This window comes from Oncorhynchus clarkii, chromosome 31 (assembly GCF_045791955.1).
Source record: "Oncorhynchus clarkii lewisi isolate Uvic-CL-2024 chromosome 31, UVic_Ocla_1.0, whole genome shotgun sequence".
Lineage (NCBI taxonomy): Eukaryota > Metazoa > Chordata > Actinopteri > Salmoniformes > Salmonidae > Oncorhynchus > Oncorhynchus clarkii.
The window spans coordinates 7,168,714-7,188,653 of NC_092177.1; the positions used below are offsets into that span (position 1 = coordinate 7,168,714).

General features: G+C 43.6%; 1 protein-coding gene across 2 annotated transcripts in view; it reads left to right on the forward strand.

The window, feature by feature from the left end:
• Positions 1-393: 393 nt before the first annotated feature.
• Positions 394-19,940, forward strand: part of LOC139390916 (midline 2) — a 208,970-nt gene continuing 189,423 nt past the window's right edge. The window contains exon 1 of one of the 2 annotated variants that reach the window (XM_071138296.1): positions 394-786. The gene's annotated coding sequence lies outside the window, so the exon portion shown is untranslated. The remainder of the gene's footprint in view (positions 787-19,940) is intronic. The other variant, XM_071138295.1, reaches the window with a different exon arrangement.

Here is a 19,940-nt window from a genome sequence, read left to right on the forward strand (position 1 = left end):
TTGTTTATAGGGAAAATCCAAGCCGAAGGGCTAAACAAAACAGGGAAAAACACACAACCCTCCCCTGTGCCCAATAAAAATCGACACAACCAGCAAAAAAAAAAAAAAAACCTTTGACAACCCTCCCTGACTTTGGATCCCCCCCCACCCCCCCACCCCCCAGTACATTTCGATCGGTCCCTAACTGCGTTAAACCTCCATTACCTTTATTGCATCATACAGTAGAGTTCCATTAGATTATAATAAGGGTTAGTAGCCTACCATAGACCTATCATCGTCATTAGAGGACGAGGGAATTCCATTGTCATTAACGATCCCATCAATTCCATTAAGTTGACATTTACAGTGATGGGGCGGAGGGGAGGTTAGGGGTTGGTTACAATGGATCTCTCTACTGCCCAGTGTGGCTAGAGCAGTCCGCCTGCCTGCGCTGCGCTGCGCTTGTGGAACCCGATTTGTTTCTTTGGCTTTTCGCATTGTATTGGTAGGAGGAGCTGCTTTCCTGTGATTGTCTGCCTCTTCTCTCTCTTAGCAGGTTTCTCATTTTTCCAAAGTTAAATATTCAAGTCTGTGAGCTCTCACAGACGGTGGGTGCCTGCGCCGCCGGCGAGGTTTGCCGTTGCTTGAGTCGAAAGCGAACGGAACAGAACAGAACAGAACGGAGCGACGCTGTTTGTGTCACATAACCGAGGCTCTTCCACTTGTGTTCGATCCAAGTGTTTCTTAACTTCGATTTCGACTGCTTTCAAGATGACAGAAGAAAATAATGTTGGGCATATAAAGCTGGTAGGTTCTCCAACCCCTCCCATTGCGCTGTCTCAGTGAGTGAGTGTCGGTCGGTGTCAGGTTTATTCTGCAGCGCTTGGTGGGGGATAGCGAGTCTGATAATTTAACTGGGAGAAGACAGTAGGCGACTTTTGCTATTATTGGGAAATCACTACATAACATTCTCCTATTTGTGTTAGTCTTTCGCTTTGTGAGAGAGAGAATCTGCATCAGTGAGAAGAGTTGACAGACAATCAGAATATATATGTCAGAGGTATGCTGGCTGTTATTGAAATAATCTACACCGGAATGCATTATAACTTTAAATAGACCGATCGAATATAACTTTATTTTATTCCATTATATTCTATTGTAAATATATATTGTAAGGTTCCGCTGGATCCAGTGTTTGTTTTGCCAATCGAAGGATTGTGTTGATCGGTTGTTATGTTGTGCTGGCTATAGCCTATAGCTTATTAACGAAACAAACAACAACCCAATTGCACGTGTATGCTATGTGGGGTAATGATTTGTGCCATTGGCATAGACGGAATGTCATTTGATTAACAGTGGCAATTATGGATTGTCATTCCAATTCCAATAGAATATAATGATTCAATGGTCAATAGCTAGCTGTTATCACCTCGCGCCTTTGGAATGTGTGGTTTGTCATGATGTGCCATGTAGTGGACAATAGCCTTGTTGTCTGACTGAAGCATATGCTACTGTTAGTACAAAGGCCGGCAGATGGCGATATTGAGTAGTTTTCATTTTACCCTCCAAAACGCATTGTATGCAGCTGTCAATACATTCGTATCCCTCATGGACTGGTTCGTACCTAAAACATTCTCCATTCAGGCTGCATAGGCTTTGATTTCCTCAACTTTATTTAATGGTGAGGAGAAGAAAAAAAGCCAAAATATGCCTACTTTCCGTATGAAACAATGTTACACCACCCTGCAGAAGTCTGTTTTTTCACCGTAATGCTTCCAACACACCGACATGGTTTTTGCGCAAAATTGTACACAGCATCATCTGGATATATATGCAACAAGAGTTCAACGTTCACCCTCTGCTACCATTTCTGTCAAGCCATCTACACATACAGTTTGACACATACTTTGGATAAATCCAACCTACGGACCACACCGAACGCACTGCAACTGCCTCTGCAACACAATGCTGCGTGTTGCAGTGCGTTCGGTGTGGTCCGTAGGTTGGATTTATCCAACGTATGTGTCAAACTGTGCGTTTCATTAGAAATGAATGAAGCTGTCGGTGTGTTCTAAGCGTAACCTAACCCAGTGCAGTGTCACATTAGTGGACACCAAGACTGTTCTCAGGGCACGTCTGCCGGTTTTTACTAGCAGAAGAGACTTTTCGTAGCAGGTTAAGAGAATGTACACAGCAAATTAGGAGAATTAACATGACAGGTTAGGAGAATTAGGTAAAGGTTTAGCTAAAATGCTAAGATTGTCCCCGACATGACTCAAACATATCCTAGGTAAAACCAGGTCTGCCCTGAGAACAGTGCTGGTTTCCACTAATGTGATGCCAATAAAATAAACATGCATAAAATAAACAGAATCCCTAGGGGCGTCAGGTAGCGTAGGGAGAATTAATTAGGTAGCCTAGGGGCGTCAGGTAGCGTAGGGAGAATTAATTAGGTAGCCTAGGGGCAGCAGGTAGCGTAGGGAGAATTAATTAGGTAGCCTAGGGGAGACAGGTAATAGCCCAGGGGCGGCAGGTAATAGCACAGGGGAGGCAGGTAATAGCCCAGGGGAGGCAGGTAATAGCCCAGGGGGGGCAGGTAATAGCCCAGGGGAGGCAGGTAATAGCCCAGGGGAGGCAGGTAATAGCCCAGGGGAGGCAGGTAAAAATGAAAATGACTCAATGTCGCCACCTGCTGGCCTTTGGGCTCGGCTACTGTACGGTTCGGCGGCTTGTGTTTTACGTTGCTGAAGATGTAAATCAAAGCATGTGTCCGATGTCGCTAAAATATTATGTTAATTCGTGACATTTTAGATAAGCAATCGAGCTCAATAAGGTTTGTCTTTTAAAATCAAAACTCATACAGTCAGCAGAGTCCCGTAGTAAATCTGTGGCGTAGAAAAACAGTCCGAGTTCCACTGCTCAGTGCTCGAGTACGGTCAGCGGCACTCTCCCAATTAATAACACTCACGTTGAAAATGTAATGTTGATGTTGAATTGGACTTATAGATCTAATTCTCTCACATTAGTTTATATGGGCTCCACAAGATTATAATAATAATACGATTGACCATTGTTTTAATTTATTGTATTCTGTTCTTGTGTTGTTGTGTGTACACGCAGACTACTTCCTGTTGATCTCTTGCCAGGTCCCCCCCTCGCAAAGGGTCCTTTCCTGGTTAAATACATGTTTAAAAAAATCTGAATAATCAGCAGACCTGGACTATGTGGTGTTGTTGAAGTATTGGATCACTTAATGGGTAATTGAGTAGAACATCATGTTAGCAGCCGTCGTGATTTGATACGTTTCTGGAGGATTAGCATGATACTGGTGCATGCAGTGGAGGCTGGTGAGGGGAGGACGGCTCATAATAATGTCTGGAACGACGTGAATGGAATGGCATCAAAGACATGGAAACCATGGAAACCATGTGTTTTTTTATGTATGGATACCATTCCACTCCAGTCGTTACCACGAGTCCGTCCTCCCCAATTAAGGTGCCACCAACCTCCTGTGGCTGCATGCCCTACAGTATAATCTGTACAAAAAAAAATACAGCTAATGCTTCAGTCATTTTTAAAAAAAACATAATGTTGAATTAAATACAAATAATGAATTGTCCTGTGGTCCCTTACGGTTATAACCACTACCCTCTTTTTGTTTTCCTTCTTCTTCCAAAAGGTCCTATTATCCTGGCCTATTATCCTGACTTATTATCCTGGCCTTTTATCCTGGCCTTTTATCCTGGCCTTTTATCCTGACTTATTATCCTGGCCTTTTATCCTGGCCTATTATCCTGGCCTGTTATCCTGGCCTTTTATCCTGACTTATTATCCTGGCCTATTATCCTGGCCTTTTATCCTGGCCTATTATCCTGGCCTTTTATCCTGACTTATTATCCTGGCCTTTTATCCTGACTTATTATCCTGGCCTTTTATCCTGGCCTATTATCCTGGCCTTTTATCCTGGCCTAGTATCCTGGCCTTTTATCCTGACTTATTATCCTGGCCTTTTATCCTGGCCTATTATCCTGGCCTTTTATCCTGGCCTATTATCCTGGCCTTTTATCTGGGCCTATTTTCCTGGCCTGTTGCATCTGAGCACTGTTTAGATCAATTGCTGTTTTATTACAACCGAGCAGGTCATACAGTATTTCTAGATTGAATGTATCATTATAGCTCTTCTCTCTGTATAGTCTGAGAGAGAACAACTAACCAAATCCAGTATCCCCATAACAGCCAATCAGTGTCTGTCTAAAGAGGCAGCTGTGGACTGTACTGTAGAGTGTATTATGTTAGGGTGCCGTGGCTCCAGCCCTACTGTGGACTGTACTGTGGACTGTACTGTGGACTGTACTGTAGAGTGTATTAGGTTAGAGTGCCCTGGCTCCAGCCCTACTGTGGACTGTACTGTAGAGTGTATTAGGTTAGAGTGCCCTGGCTCCAGCCCTACTGTGGACTGTACTGTGGACTGTACTGTGGACTGGACTATGGACTGGACTGTGGACTGTACTGTAGAGTGTATTAGGTTAGAGTGCCGTGGCTCCAGCCCTACTGTGGACTGTACTGTGGACTGTACTGTTGAGTGGATTAGAGTGGCTTGCGAAAGTATTCACCCCCCTTGACATTTTTTCCTATTTTGTTGCCTTACAACCTGGAATTAAAATGGATGTTTTGGGGGTTTGTATAATTTGATTTACACAACATGCCTACCACTTTGAAGACGCAAAATATTTTTTGGGGGGTGAAACAAATTTAGAAATAAGACAAAAAAAATGGAAAACTTGAGCGTGCATAACTATTCACCCCCCCCAAAGTCAATACTTTGTAGAGCCACCTTTTGCCGCAATTACAGCTGCAAGTCTCTTGGGGTATGTCTCCATAAACTTGGCACATCTAGCCACTGGGATTTTTGCCCATTCTTCAAGACAAAACTGCTCCAGCTCCTTCAAGTTGGATGGGTTCCGCTGGTGTACAGCAATCCTTAAATCATACCACAGATTCTCAATTGGATTGATGTCTTGGCTTTGACGAGGCCATTCCAAAGACATTTAAATGTTACCCCTTAAACCACTCGAGTGTTGCTTTAGCACTATGCTTAGGGTCATTGTCCTGCTGGAAGGTGAACCTCCACCCCAGTCTCAAATCTCTGGAAGACTGAAACAGGTTTCCCTCAAGAATTTCCCTGTATTTTCAAGAATTTCCCATCATTCCTTCAATTCTGACCAGTTTCTCAGTCCCTGCCAATGAAAAACATCCCAACAGCATGATGCTGCCAACACCATGCTTCACTGTGGGGATGATGTTTTCAGGGTGATGGGAGGTGCTGGGTTTGCGCCAGGCATAACGTTTTCTTTGATGGCCAAAAACCTACATTTTAGTCTCATCTGACCAGACTACCTTCTTCCATATGTTTGGGGAGTCTCCCACATGCCTTTTGGCGAACACCAAACGTGTTTGCTTATTTTGTTCTTGAAGCAATGTCTTTTTTTCTGGCCACTCTTCCATAAATCCCAGCTCTGTGGAGTGTACGGCTCAAAGTGGTCCTATAGACAGATACTCCAATCTCCACTATGGAGCTTTGCAGCGCCTTCAGGGTTATCTTTGGTCTCTTTGTTGCCTCTCTGATTAATGCCCTTCTGGTCTGTGAGTTTTGGTTGCCGGCTCTCTCTTGGCAGGTTTGTTGTGGTGTCATATTCTTTCTATTTTTTAATAATGGATTTAATGGTGCTCCGTGGGATGTTCAAAGTTTCGGATAATTTTTTATAACCCAACCCTGATCTGTATTTCTCCACAACTTTGTCCCTGGCCTGTTTGGAGAGCTCCTTGGTCTTCATGATGCCACTTGCTTGGTGGTTCCCTTTGATTTGTGGTGTTGCAGACTCTGGAGCCTTTCAGAACAGGTGTATATGTACTGAGATCATGTGACCGATCATGTGACACTTAGATTGCACACAGGTGGACTTTATTTAACTAATTATGTGACTCCTGAAGGTAATTGGTTGCATCAGATCTTATTGAGGGGCTTCACAGCAAAGTGGGTGAATACATACGCACCTTTCTGTTATTTTTTTCATTTCACTTCACCAATTTGGACAATTTTATGTAGGTGGTTTCCTCTGGGGTGAATACATCACTTTTCTTTTTTGTCTTTTATATCATTTTTTGAAACAAGTTATTTTTTAATATCACCAATTTGGACTATTTTGTGTAAAATCCATTTAAATCACAGGTTGTAATGCAACAAAATAGGAAAATAACGGCAAGGGGGATGAATACTATTGCACGGCACTGTCGGTTAGGTTGCCGTGGTCCCAGCCCTGCTACAGCTGTGCAGGCTATTACTATACCCCCCCCCCCCCCCCCCCCTTATCGCTCTCCTAGCGTTACATGACAACCCTCTTTAGCTCAGTTTCACATCAGACAAATCAGACTTGTCGTTCGTATTTCAAACCCTAACAAACAAGCTCAAACAAAGAGGTACTGATGACTGGCTTGTTAAAACGTTCCAGTTTGAATTCAACGCACAGTAGGTTGCGTCCCAAGTGTTACCATGTAACCTATACTGTATAGAGCCCTATGGGCCCTGGTCAAAAGTAGTGCACTATGTAGGGAACAGGGTGCCGTTTGGGGGCACAACCTGCTCTCTCTGTACTCAGTAAGGGCGTTAGAGAAGGAGATGGACTGCTACTGTGCTCAGGCAGAAAACGGTGTGTGGTCTGTCCCTGTTTGGCTTCAATATCGCCCTGTTATTGTTCTTGGAGGGGGGGGGGTGCGGCTGTTGAATAAACACTTCAGGGGACAGTCAGGGGACTTGGGTGGATCAACTGATACGTTAAAAAGCTTCTATTGTTGTATAACCTCTGTGTTGACCCTTGAGATACATACATGCAGTGCATACAGTATACAGAAGTGCCTCTGATATAACAGCTGAAATGTATACGTCTGAAATGGCACCCTATTCCCTACATAGTGCACTACTTTTGACCAGGGCCCATAAATAGTAGGAGAATCAGAATAATACTTTATTGGGTGCCATTTAGGACAACCCCAGGACAGAAGTGCCTCTGATATGACGGCTGAAACAAAGTTACAGTTCTGTAGATGTGGGTAGTGTTTTTATAACCTGATGAGAGAATGGTTGAGAATTGGTTGGAGCCAAATGGATAAGGGATAATTTATCTATCCTGTTTAGCCTGGCTAACATCACACACACACACACACACACACACACACACACACACACACACACACACACACACACACACACACACACATAATGACAAGACTAATGTCTCACTACTAGGGCTGTGGAGGTCATGAAATGTTGTCAGCCGGTGATTGTCAAGCAAATAGCTGCCGTTCTCACAGTAATTGACCCCGTTAATTAAAATAAACACATTTAACATCTCCTGACTTCCGCACAAAGCCACTGATGCTGACCTTTGGGAACATCTACATATTAAATCTATTTAATATAGCCTACACCATCACAGTAAATCCATTATTTATTTTAGACAGGTCTAAAGAAACATTATAATGAGAAAAAATATAGTCTATTTTCAGAAGAACAGAATCGCATACTCTTTGAGTTGTCCTTATGTTAGGTCCTGATGTGGCTATGCCATACAGTATGGCTGTGGGCTACACTACTTCATTTAGCAGGCAAGATTTACTTAGAATTATGTGGTATTATTTTTTATACTATGAAGAATAGAAATGAACATAACTGAATAAAATACAAAAGGATATATTCTACAAACGATAGCGCACATTTTGAACACACGGTGTTGAGAGGTTGACAAAGAAACATAGTTATTTATGCCGTTTTAGTTGTGATACAAACGTTGGGCTGGAGGAGTACCAGAGGAAGTGTTGGGCTCCCAAACGTTGGGCTGGAGGAGTACCAGAGGAAGTGTTGGGCTCCCAAACGTTGGGCTGGAGGAGTACCAGAGGAAGTGTTGGGCTCCCAAACGTTGGGCTGGAGGAGTACCAGAGGAAGTGTTGGGCTCCCAAACGTTGGGCTGGAGCAGTACCAGAGGAAGTGTTGGGCTCCCAAACGTTGGGCTGGAGGAGTACCAGAGGAAGTGTTATTCTCAGCAGGCCTTGAATTTCCCAGCGTCATCCCCCTTGTGTGGCCGTAATGAAGATATTGGAAGAACTGTCCACATTTACTTATCGTCAGCCAACAAGATGAGTAGGCCTAACTAACAGCAATAGTACTAGCCTACAGTATGTCAATCTACTATCCCCTATTGTACAAAAGTTGACCTATTCTATTTTAATACATATTGGGACATTAGTGGGATGCGATATATCTAATTAATACAACCACTAACATAAAAAAGCTTAGCTTAGTTTATAAAGCTTAGCTTATAATGTTGATAAACTATTAGGCTATTTTTTTCATATTATAAGCGCAGAAATGTGCACACGGCAGTAGGCTATTAACGACGATGTTCAAAATGCAATCAATTAGCTGGAAAGCACCACTCAAAAAGTGACCGCAAATGTGATTATGCATGGAATGCTTTTATTATAGATGCATTTATAGTTACAATTATTTCCCCTAACTTGAAACTCACACACCTGTTGTAAAGCAGATTCATGGTCTTAATTTGAAGAAGTTATTTGGCAACTTTAGTTGCGATACAAATCTTATCAAATCATAAGAAATCATTGCCAGCCTCTCACTATGGGCCAGGCTACATGAGGTGTGCAACTTTGAGTAGAAAAAGTTGCAAAACAAATGTAATCTATGCACTTAAAAAGCGAATGAAGAACACTTTTCATGCCAGCCAGGTAGGCTATACTCCGGTTGTAAAGTGAAGCAATGAGCTTAATATTAGGAAAGTTGAGAAATAAATATAGTAGTCCTAGCCTATAGAAAGCTGAATGGATCCTCCTCTTTTTAATAGAGGACATCACTCTGTTTTCTCACGCAATTGCATAGCCTATAGAAATGTTGCACAACATGAGATTCGTTTTTCGATTACATTTACATTAAGTGATTAGAGGGACAGTAGAGTGCTGAGTACCAGGCGGTTAGAAAGTTTGGTAGGCTACTAAGGACCATCAGCAGCAACAGAGCTTGGAGAAGTCTAGTTACTGTGACTAAACGGTCACTTGGAATTTGACTGCGGTCATGCCTCGTGACCGTCAGTGTGACGGTAATACGGTCACCGTAACAACCCTACTCACTACTCACTACACACTATGACATGGCTAGCCTCTCACTACACACTGTGACATGGCTAGCCTCTCACTATGACATGGCTAACTTCTCACTATGACATGGCTAGCCTCTCACTATGACATGGCTAATCTCTCACTATGACATGGCTAACCTCTCACTATGACATGGCTAGCCTCTCACTATGGCATGGCTAGCCTCTCACTACACACTGTGACATGGCTAACCTCTCACTATGACATGGCTAGCCTCTCACTATGGCATGGCTAGCCTCTCACTACACACTGTGACATGGCTAACCTCTCACTATGACATGGCTAACCTCTCACTATGACATGGCTAATCTCTCACTATGACATGGCTAATCTCTCACTACACACTATGACATGGCTAACCTCTCACTATGACATGGCTAACCTCTCACTATGACATGGCTAATCTCTCACTATGACATGGCTAATCTCTCACTATGACATGGCTAGCCTCTCACTATGACATGGCTAATCTCTCGCTATGACATGGCTAACTTCTCACTATGACATGGCTAGCCTCTCACTATGACATGTCTAACTTCTCACTATGACATGGCTAATCTCTCGCTATGACATGGCTAACTTCTCACTATGACATGGTTAACCTCTCGCTATGACATGGCTAACTTCTCACTATGACATGGCTAATCTCTCGCTATGACATGGCTAACTTCTCACTATGACATGGCTAATCTCTCACTATGACATGGCTAACTTCTCACTATGACATGGCTAACTTCTCACTATGACATGGCTAACCTCTCACTATGACATGGCTAACTTCTCACTATGACATGGCTAATCTCTCACTGTGACATGGCTAACCTCTCACTACACACTGTGTCATGGCTAACTTCTCACTATGACATGGCTAACCTCTCACTATGACATGGCTAATCTCTCACTCTGACATAGCTAACCTCTCACTATGACATGGCTAATCTCTCGCTATGACATGGCTAATCTCTCGCTATGACATGGCTAACTTCTCACTATGACATGGCTAACTTCTCACTATGACATGGCTAACTTCTCACTATGACATGGCTAATCTCTCACTATGACATGGCTAATCTCTCACTGACATGTGACATGGCTAATGGCTAACTTCTCACTATGACATGGCTAATCTCTCACTATGACATGGCTATGGCTAACTTCTCACTATGACATGGCTAATCTCTCACATGGCTAATGACATGGCTAATCTAACTCACTCTGACATGGCTAACTTCTCACTATGACATGGCTAATCTCTCTGACATGTCTAACCTCTCACTATGACATGGCTAACTTCTCACTATGACATGGCTAATCTCTCACTATGACATGGCTAACTTCTCACTCTGACATGGCTAACTTCTCACTATGACATGGCTAATGGCTAACTTCTCACTATGACATGGCTAACTTCTCACTATGACATGACTAACTTCTCACTATGACATGGCTAACTTCTCACTATCACATGGCTAATTTCTCACTATGACATGACTAACTTCTCACTATGACATGACTAACTTCTCACTATGACATGACTAACTTCTCACTATGACATGGCTAACTTCTCACTATGACATGACTAACTTCTCACTATGACATGGCTAACTTCTCACTATGACATGGCTAACTTCTCACTATGACATGGCTAACTTCTCACTATGACATGACTAACTTCTCACTATGACATGGCTAACTTCTCACTATGACATGGCTAACTTCTCACTATGACATGGCTAACTTCTCACTATGACATGGCTAACTTCTCACTATGACATGGCTAACTTCTCACTATGACATGACTAACTTCTCACTATGACATGGCTAACTTCTCACTATGACATGGCTAACTTCTCACTCTGACATGACTAACTTCTCACTATGACATGACTAACTTCTCACTATGACATGGCTAATCTCTCACTATGACATGGCTAACTTCTCACTATGACATGGCTAACTTCTCACTATGACATGGCTAACTTCTCACTATGACATGGCTAACTTCTCACTATGACATGGCTAACTTCTCACTATGACATGGCTAACTTCTCACTATGACATGGCTAACTTCTCACTATGACATGGCTAACTTCTCACTATGACATGGCTAACTTCTCACTATGACATGGCTAATCTCTCACTATGACATGGCTAATCTCTCACTGTGACATGGCTAATCTCTCACTCTGACATGTCTAACCTCTCACTATGACATGGCTAACTTCTCACTATGACATGGCTAATCTCTCACTATGACATGGCTAATCTCTCACTCTGACATGGCTAACTTCTCACTATGACATGGCTAATCTCTCGCTATGACATGGCTAATCTCTCGCTATGACATGGCTAATCTCTCGCTATGACATGGCTAACTTCTCACTCTGACATGGCTAACTTCTCACTATGACATGGCTAACTTCTCACTATGACATGGCTAACTTCTCACTATGACATGACTAACTTCTCACTATGACATGGCTAACTTCTCACTATCACATGGCTAACTTCTCACTATGACATGACTAACTTCTCACTATGACATGACTAACTTCTCACTATGACATGACTAACTTCTCACTATGACATGGCTAACTTCTCACTATGACATGGCTAACTTCTCACTATGACATGGCTAACTTCTCACTATGACATGACTAACTTCTCACTATGACATGGCTAACTTCTCACTATGACATGGCTAACTTCTCACTATGACATGGCTAACTTCTCACTATGACATGGCTAACTTCTCACTATGACATGGCTAACTTCTCACTATGACATGACTAACTTCTCACTATGACATGGCTAACTTCTCACTATGACATGGCTAACTTCTCACTATGACATGACTAACTTCTCACTATGACATGACTAACTTCTCACTATGACATGGCTAATCTCTCACTATGACATGGCTAACTTCTCACTATGACATGGCTAACTTCTCACTATGACATGGCTAACTTCTCACTATGACATGGCTAACTTCTCACTATGACATGGCTAACTTCTCACTATGACATGGCTAACTTCTCACTATGACATGGCTAACTTCTCACTATGACATGACTAACTTCTCACTATGACATGGCTAACTTCTCACTATGACATGGCTAACTTCTCACTATGACATGGCTAACTTCTCACTATGACATGGCTAACCTTTCACTACACAGCACCAGTGGTGGTAATAGGATCAGTCTTGTCTGGTCTTCTACAGCAGGGGCTTTTCCTCAGAGCAGACATGAATCTGATATCCTGACATGTTAACATCCCATCTCACCTATAGAGACCGTAGAGGTGTTAGTCACAGCAGAATGGGACTGTGGCCTCATCTCACCTATAGAGACTGTAGAGGTGTTAGTCCCAGTAGAATGGGACTCTGGCCTCATCCCACCTATAGAGACTGTAGAGGTGTTAGTCACAGCAGAATGGGACTGTGGCCTCATCTCACCTATAGAGACTGTAGAGGTGTTAGTCACAGCAGAATGGGACTCTGGCCCCATCCCACCTATAGAGACTGTAGAGGTGTTAGTCACAGTAGAATGGGACTCTGGCCCCATCCCACCTATAGAGACTGTAGAGGTGTTAGTCACCGTAGAATGGGACTCTGGCCCCATCTCATCTATAGAGACTGTAGAGGTGTTAGTCACCGTAGAATGGGACTCTGGCCCCATCTCACCTATAGAGACTGTAGAGGTGTTAGTCACAGCAGAATGGGACTCTGGCCCCATCCCACCTATAGAGACTGTAGAGGTGTTAGTCCCAGTAGAATGGGACTCTGGCCCCATCCCACCTATAGAGACTGTAGAGGTGTTAGTCCAAGTAGAATGGGACTCTGGCCTCATCCCCCCTATAGAGACTGTAGAGGTGTTAGTCCCAGTAGAATGGGACTCTGGCCTCATCCCACCTATAGAGACTGTAGAGGTGTTAGTCCCAGTAGAATGGGACTCTGGCCTCATCCCACCTATAGAGACTGTAGAGGTGTTAGTCACAGCAGAATGGGACTCTGGCCCCATCCCACCTATAGAGACTGTAGAGGTGTTAGTCACAGTAGAATGGGACTCTGGCCCCATCCCACCTATAGAGACTGTAGAGGTGTTAGTCACAGCAGAATGGGACTCTGGCCCCGTCCCACCTATAGAGACTGTAGAGGTGTTAGTCACAGCAGAATGGGACTCTGGCCCCGTCCCACCTATAGAGACTGTAGAGGTGTTAGTCACAGCAGAATGGGACTCTGGCCCCATCCCACCTATAGAGACTGTAGAGGTGTTAGTCCCAGTAGAATGGGACTCTGGCCTCATCCCACCTATAGAGACTGTAGAGGTGTTAGTCACAGCAGAATGGGACTCTGGCCCCATCCCACCTATAGAGACTGTAGAGGTGTTAGTCACAGTAGAATGGGACTCTGGCCCCATCCCACCTATAGAGACTGTAGAGGTGTTAGTCACAGCAGAATGGGACTCTGGCCCCGTCCCACCTATAGAGACTGTAGAGGTGTTAGTCACAGCAGAATGGGACTCTGGCCCCGTCCCACCTATAGAGACTGTAGAGGTGTTAGTCACAGCAGAATGGGACTCTGGCCCCGTCCCACCTATAGAGACTGTAGAGGTGTTAGTCACAGCAGAATGGGACTCTGGCCCCGTCCCACCTATAGAGACTGTAGATGTGTTAGTCACAGCAGAATGGGACTCTGGCCCCGTCCCACCTATAGAGACTGTAGAGGTGTTAGTCACAGCAGAATGGGACTCTGGCCCCGTCCCCCTTATAGAGACTGTAGAGGTGTTATTCCCAGTAGAATGGGACTCTGGCCTCATCCCACCTATAGAGACTGTAGAGGTGTTAGTCCCAGTAGAATGGGACTCTGGCCTCATCCCACCTATAGAGACTGTAGAGGTGTTAGTCACAGCAGAATGGGACTCTGGCCCCATCCCACCTATAGAGACTGTAGAGGTGTTAGTCACAGTAGAATGGGACTCTGGCCCCATCCCACCTATAGAGACTGTAGAGGTGTTAGTCACAGCAGAATGGGACTCTGGCCCCGTCCCACCTATAGAGACTGTAGAGGTGTTAGTCACAGCAGAATGGGACTCTGGCCCCGTCCCACCTATAGAGACTGTAGAGGTGTTAGTCACAGCAGAATGGGACTCTGGCCCCATCCCACCTATAGAGACTGTAGAGGTGTTAGTCCCAGTAGAATGGGACTCTGGCCTCATCCCACCTATAGAGACTGTAGAGGTGTTAGTCACAGCAGAATGGGACTCTGGCCCCATCCCACCTATAGAGACTGTAGAGGTGTTAGTCACAGTAGAATGGGACTCTGGCCCCATCCCACCTATAGAGACTGTAGAGGTGTTAGTCACAGCAGAATGGGACTCTGGCCCCGTCCCACCTATAGAGACTGTAGAGGTGTTAGTCACAGCAGAATGGGACTCTGGCCCCGTCCCACCTATAGAGACTGTAGAGGTGTTAGTCACAGCAGAATGGGACTCTGGCCCCGTCCCACCTATAGAGACTGTAGAGGTGTTAGTCACAGCAGAATGGGACTCTGGCCCCGTCCCACCTATAGAGACTGTAGAGGTGTTAGTCACAGCAGAATGGGACTCTGGCCCCGTCCCACCTATAGAGACTGTAGAGGTGTTAGTCACAGCAGAATGGGACTCTGGCCCCATCCCACCTATAGAGACTGTAGAGGTGTTAGTCCCAGCAGAATGGGACTCTGGCCCCGTCCCACCTATAGAGACTGTAGAGGTGTTAGTCCCAGCAGAATGGGACTCTGGCCTCATCCCACCTATAGAGACTGTAGAGGTGTTAGTCCCAGCAGAATGGGACTCTGGCCTCATCCCACCTATAGAGACTGTAGAGGTGTTAGTCACCGTAGAATGGGACTCTGGCCCCATCCCACCTATAGAGACTGTAGAGGTGTTAGTCACAGTAGAATGGGACTCTGGCCTCATCCCACCTATAGAGACTGTAGAGGTGTTAGTCACAGCAGAATGGGACTCTGGCCCCATCCCACCTATAGAGACTGTAGAGGTGTTAGTCACAGTAGAATGGGACTCTGGCCCCATCCCACCTATAGAGACTGTAGAGGTGTTAGTCACAGCAGAATGGGACTCTGGCCCCGTCCCACCTATAGAGACTGTAGAGGTGTTAGTCACAGCAGAATGGGACTCTGGCCCCGTCCCACCTATAGAGACTGTAGAGGTGTTAGTCACAGCAGAATGGGACTCTGGCCCCGTCCCACCTATAGAGACTGTAGAGGTGTTAGGTGCTTCTACTGTTGAGTTCTAAACTCCAACGATTCTAGTATTTCTAGTAATTCTTCAGTTTAGCAGCTGAGATAAGTCATTTAGGCAGATGGTGTTGCATTGTGTTGAATGAAAACAGCATGTTCAGAACTGGGTGGTAGCTAGGCTCTATAATGCTGTTAAATGAAGCAAGTACAACTCCTCTGTATTGGACAAATGTTAAGTCTGCGGATGAGCAATTCTATTTAAATGCACCGTTGGTCTCAATACCTGTGCTATTATTCATTGTTATATTGTAGAGAGAACAAGTGTTTAATTTAAGCCGGATCCCACTGGATCTGGTACTTCTCCATTTTGGACTGGAACCTATTTTGGCCGGATCGGGTACCTCTCGTGGCATGAACAGTTATTATGTAAAAATTATAATAAAAGAGCTCAAAATTCTCCTGCCCCCCCCCCCCCCCCCCCCTCCCCCGAAAAAAAAAAATGTGGAGAAAGTAGATTTTCAGCCCGGGCCTGATATTCTAAGGGATGATTTGGGTTGGGCCTGGCTTATGGTTTTGCAGTCTAATGTTTGAGAACAATTCGTTGGCCGTGGCTGTGTGTGAGAGTCATAACTAGATTGAGATTCACTTTCTATAATTTATCTCCTTCTCTCTGCTCTTATAGACATGAGCCTGCAACTCTCATCTCTCCAGTGTTGCACTTCATCATTTATTTCCCTATAGAATCAATAGCCAGGGGAAGGAAGGGTCCTTCATCATTTATTACCTATAGAATCATAGCCAGGGGAAGCGTCATTCATCATTTATTTCCTTATAGAATCATAGCCAGGGGAAGGAAGGATCTTTCATCATTTATTTCCTTATAGAAACATAGCCAGGGGAAGGAAGGGTCCTTCATCATTTATTTCCTTATAGAATCATAGCCAGAGGAAGGAAGGGTCCTTCATCACTTATTTCCTTATAGAATCATAGCCAGAGGAAGGAAGGGTCCTTCATCATTTATTTCCATATAGAATCATAGCCAGGGGAAGGAAGGGTCCTTCATCATTTACTTCCTTATAGAATCATAGCCAGGGGAAGGAAGGGTCCTTCATCATTTATTTCCATATAGAATCATAGCCAGGGGAAGGAAGGGTCCTTCATCATTTATTACCTTATAGAATCATAGCCAGGGGAAGGAAGGGTCCTTCATCATTTACTTCCTTATAGAATCATAGCCAGGGGAAGGAAGGGTCCTTCATCGTTTACTTCCTTATAGAATCATAGCCAGGGGAAGGAAGGGTCCTTCATCATTTATTACCTTATAGAATCACAGCCAGGGGAAGGAAGGGTCCTTCATAATTTATTACCTTATAGAATCATAGCCAGAGGAAGGAAGGGTCCTTCATCATTTACTTCCTTATAGAATCATAGCCAGGGGAAGGAAGGGTCCTTCATCATTTATTACCTTATAGAATCATAGCCAGGGGAAGGAAGGGTCCTTCATCATTTATTACCTATATAATCATAGCCAGTGGAAGGAAGGGTCCTTCATCATTTATTTCCTTATAGAATCATAGCCAGGGGAAGGAAGGATCCTTCATCATTTATTTCCATATAGAATCATAGCCAGAGGAAGGAAGGGTCCTTCATAATTTATTTCCTTTTAGAATCATAGCCAGGGGAAGGAATGATCCTTCATCATTTATTTCCTTATAGAATCATAGCCAGAGGAAGGAAGCGTCCTTCATCATTTATTTCCTTATAGAATCATAGCCAGGGGAAGGAAGGGTCCTTCATCATTTATTACCTATAGAATCATAGCCAGGGGAAGGAAGGGTCCTTCATCATTTACTACCTTATAGAATCATAGCCAGGGGAAGGAAGGGTCCTTCATCATTTACTAACTTATAGAATCATAGCCAGGGGAAGGAAGGGTCCTTCATAATTTACTTCCTTATAGAATCATAGCCAGGGGAAGGAAGGGTCCTTCAGAATTTCTTCCTTATATAATCATAGCCAGGGTAAGGAAGGGTCCTTCATAATTTACTTCCTTATATAATCATAGCCAGGGGAAGGAAGGGTCCTTCATAATTTACTTCCTTATAGAATCATAGCCAGGGGAAGGAAGGGTCCTTCATAATTTACTTCCTTATAGAATCATAGCCAGGGGAAGGAAGGGTCCTTCATAATTTACTTCCTTATATAATCATAGCCAGGGGAAGGAAGGGTCCTTCATAATTTACTTCCTTATAGAATCATTGCCAGGGGAAGGAAGGGTCCTTCATAATTTACTTCCTTATATAATCATAGCCAGGGGAAGGAAGGGTCCTTCATAATTTACTTCCTTATAGAATCATAGCCAGGGGAAGGAAGGGTCCTTCTTAATTTACTTCCTTATAGAATCATAGCCAGGGGAAGGAAGGGTCCTTCATAATTTACTTCCTTATATAATCATAGCCAGGGGAAGGAAGGGTCCTTCATAATTTATTTCCTTTTAGAATCATAGCCAGGGGAAGGAATGATCCTTCATCATTTATTTCCTTATAGAATCATAGCCAGAGGAAGGAAGCGTCCTTCATCATTTATTTCCTTATAGAATCATAGCCAGGGGAAGGAAGGGTCCTTCATCATTTATTACCTATAGAATCATAGCCAGGGGAAGGAAGGGTCCTTCATCATTTACTACCTTATAGAATCATAGCCAGGGGAAGGAAGGGTCCTTCATCATTTACTAACTTATAGAATCATAGCCAGGGGAAGGAAGGGTCCTTCATAATTTACTTCCTTATAGAATCATAGCCAGGGGAAGGAAGGGTCCTTCAGAATTTACTTCCTTATATAATCATAGCCAGGGTAAGGAAGGGTCCTTCATAATTTACTTCCTTATATAATCATAGCCAGGGGAAGGAAGGGTCCTTCATAATTTACTTCCTTATAGAATCATAGCCAGGGGAAGGAAGGGTCCTTCATAATTTACTTCCTTATAGAATCATTGCCAGGGGAAGGAAGGGTCCTTCATAATTTACTTCCTTATAGAATCATAGCCAGGGGAAGGAAGGGTCCTTCATAATTTACTTCCTTATATAATCATAGCCAGGGGAAGGAAGGGTCCTTCATAATTTACTTCCTTATAGAATCATAGCCAGGGGAAGGAAGGGTCCTTCATAATTTACTTCTTTATAGAATCATAGCCAGGGGAAGGAATGATCCTTCATCATTTATTTCCTTATAGAATCATAGCCAGGGGAAGGAAGGGTCCTTCTTCATTTATTTCCATATAGAATCATAGCCAGGGGAAGGAAGGGTCCTTCATCATTTATTACCTTATAGAATCATAGCCAGGGGAAGGAAGGGTCCTTCATCATTTACTTCCTTATAGAATCATAGCCAGGGGAAGGAAGGGTCCTTCATCGTTTACTTCCTTATAGAATCATAGCCAGGGGAAGGAAGGGTCCTTCATCATTTATTACCTTATAGAATCACAGCCAGGGGAAGGAAGGGTCCTTCATAATTTATTACCTTATAGAATCATAGCCAGAGGAAGGAAGGGTCCTTCATCATTTACTTCCTTATAGAATCATAGCCAGGGGAAGGAAGGGTCCTTCATCATTTATTACCTTATAGAATCATAGCCAGGGGAAGGAAGGGTCCTTCATCATTTATTACCTATATAATCATAGCCAGTGGAAGGAAGGGTCCTTCATCATTTATTTCCTTATAGAATCATAGCCAGGGGAAGGAAGGATCCTTCATCATTTATTTCCATATAGAATCATAGCCAGAGGAAGGAAGGGTCCTTCATAATTTATTTCCTTTTAGAATCATAGCCAGGGGAAGGAATGATCCTTCATCATTTATTTCCTTATAGAATCATAGCCAGAGGAAGGAAGCGTCCTTCATCATTTATTTCCTTATAGAATCATAGCCAGGGGAAGGAAGGGTCCTTCATCATTTATTACCTATAGAATCATAGCCAGGGGAAGGAAGGGTCCTTCATCATTTACTACCTTATAGAATCATAGCCAGGGGAAGGAAGGGTCCTTCATCATTTACTAACTTATAGAATCATAGCCAGGGGAAGGAAGGGTCCTTCATAATTTACTTCCTTATAGAATCATAGCCAGGGGAAGGAAGGGTCCTTCATAATTTACTTCCTTATAGAATCATAGCCAGGGGAAGGAAGGGTCCTTCATAATTTACTTCCTTATAGAATCATAGCCAGGGGAAGGAAGGGTCCTTCATAATTTACTTCCTTATAGAATCATAGCCAGGGGAAGGAAGGGTCCTTCAGAATTTACTTCCTTATATAATCATAGCCAGGGTAAGGAAGGGTCCTTCATAATTTACTAACTTATAGAATCATAGCCAGGGGAAGGAAGGGTCCTTCATAATTTACTTCCTTATAGAATCATAGCCAGGGGAAGGAAGGGTCCTTCAGAATTTACTTCCTTATATAATCATAGCCAGGGTAAGGAAGGGTCCTTCATAATTT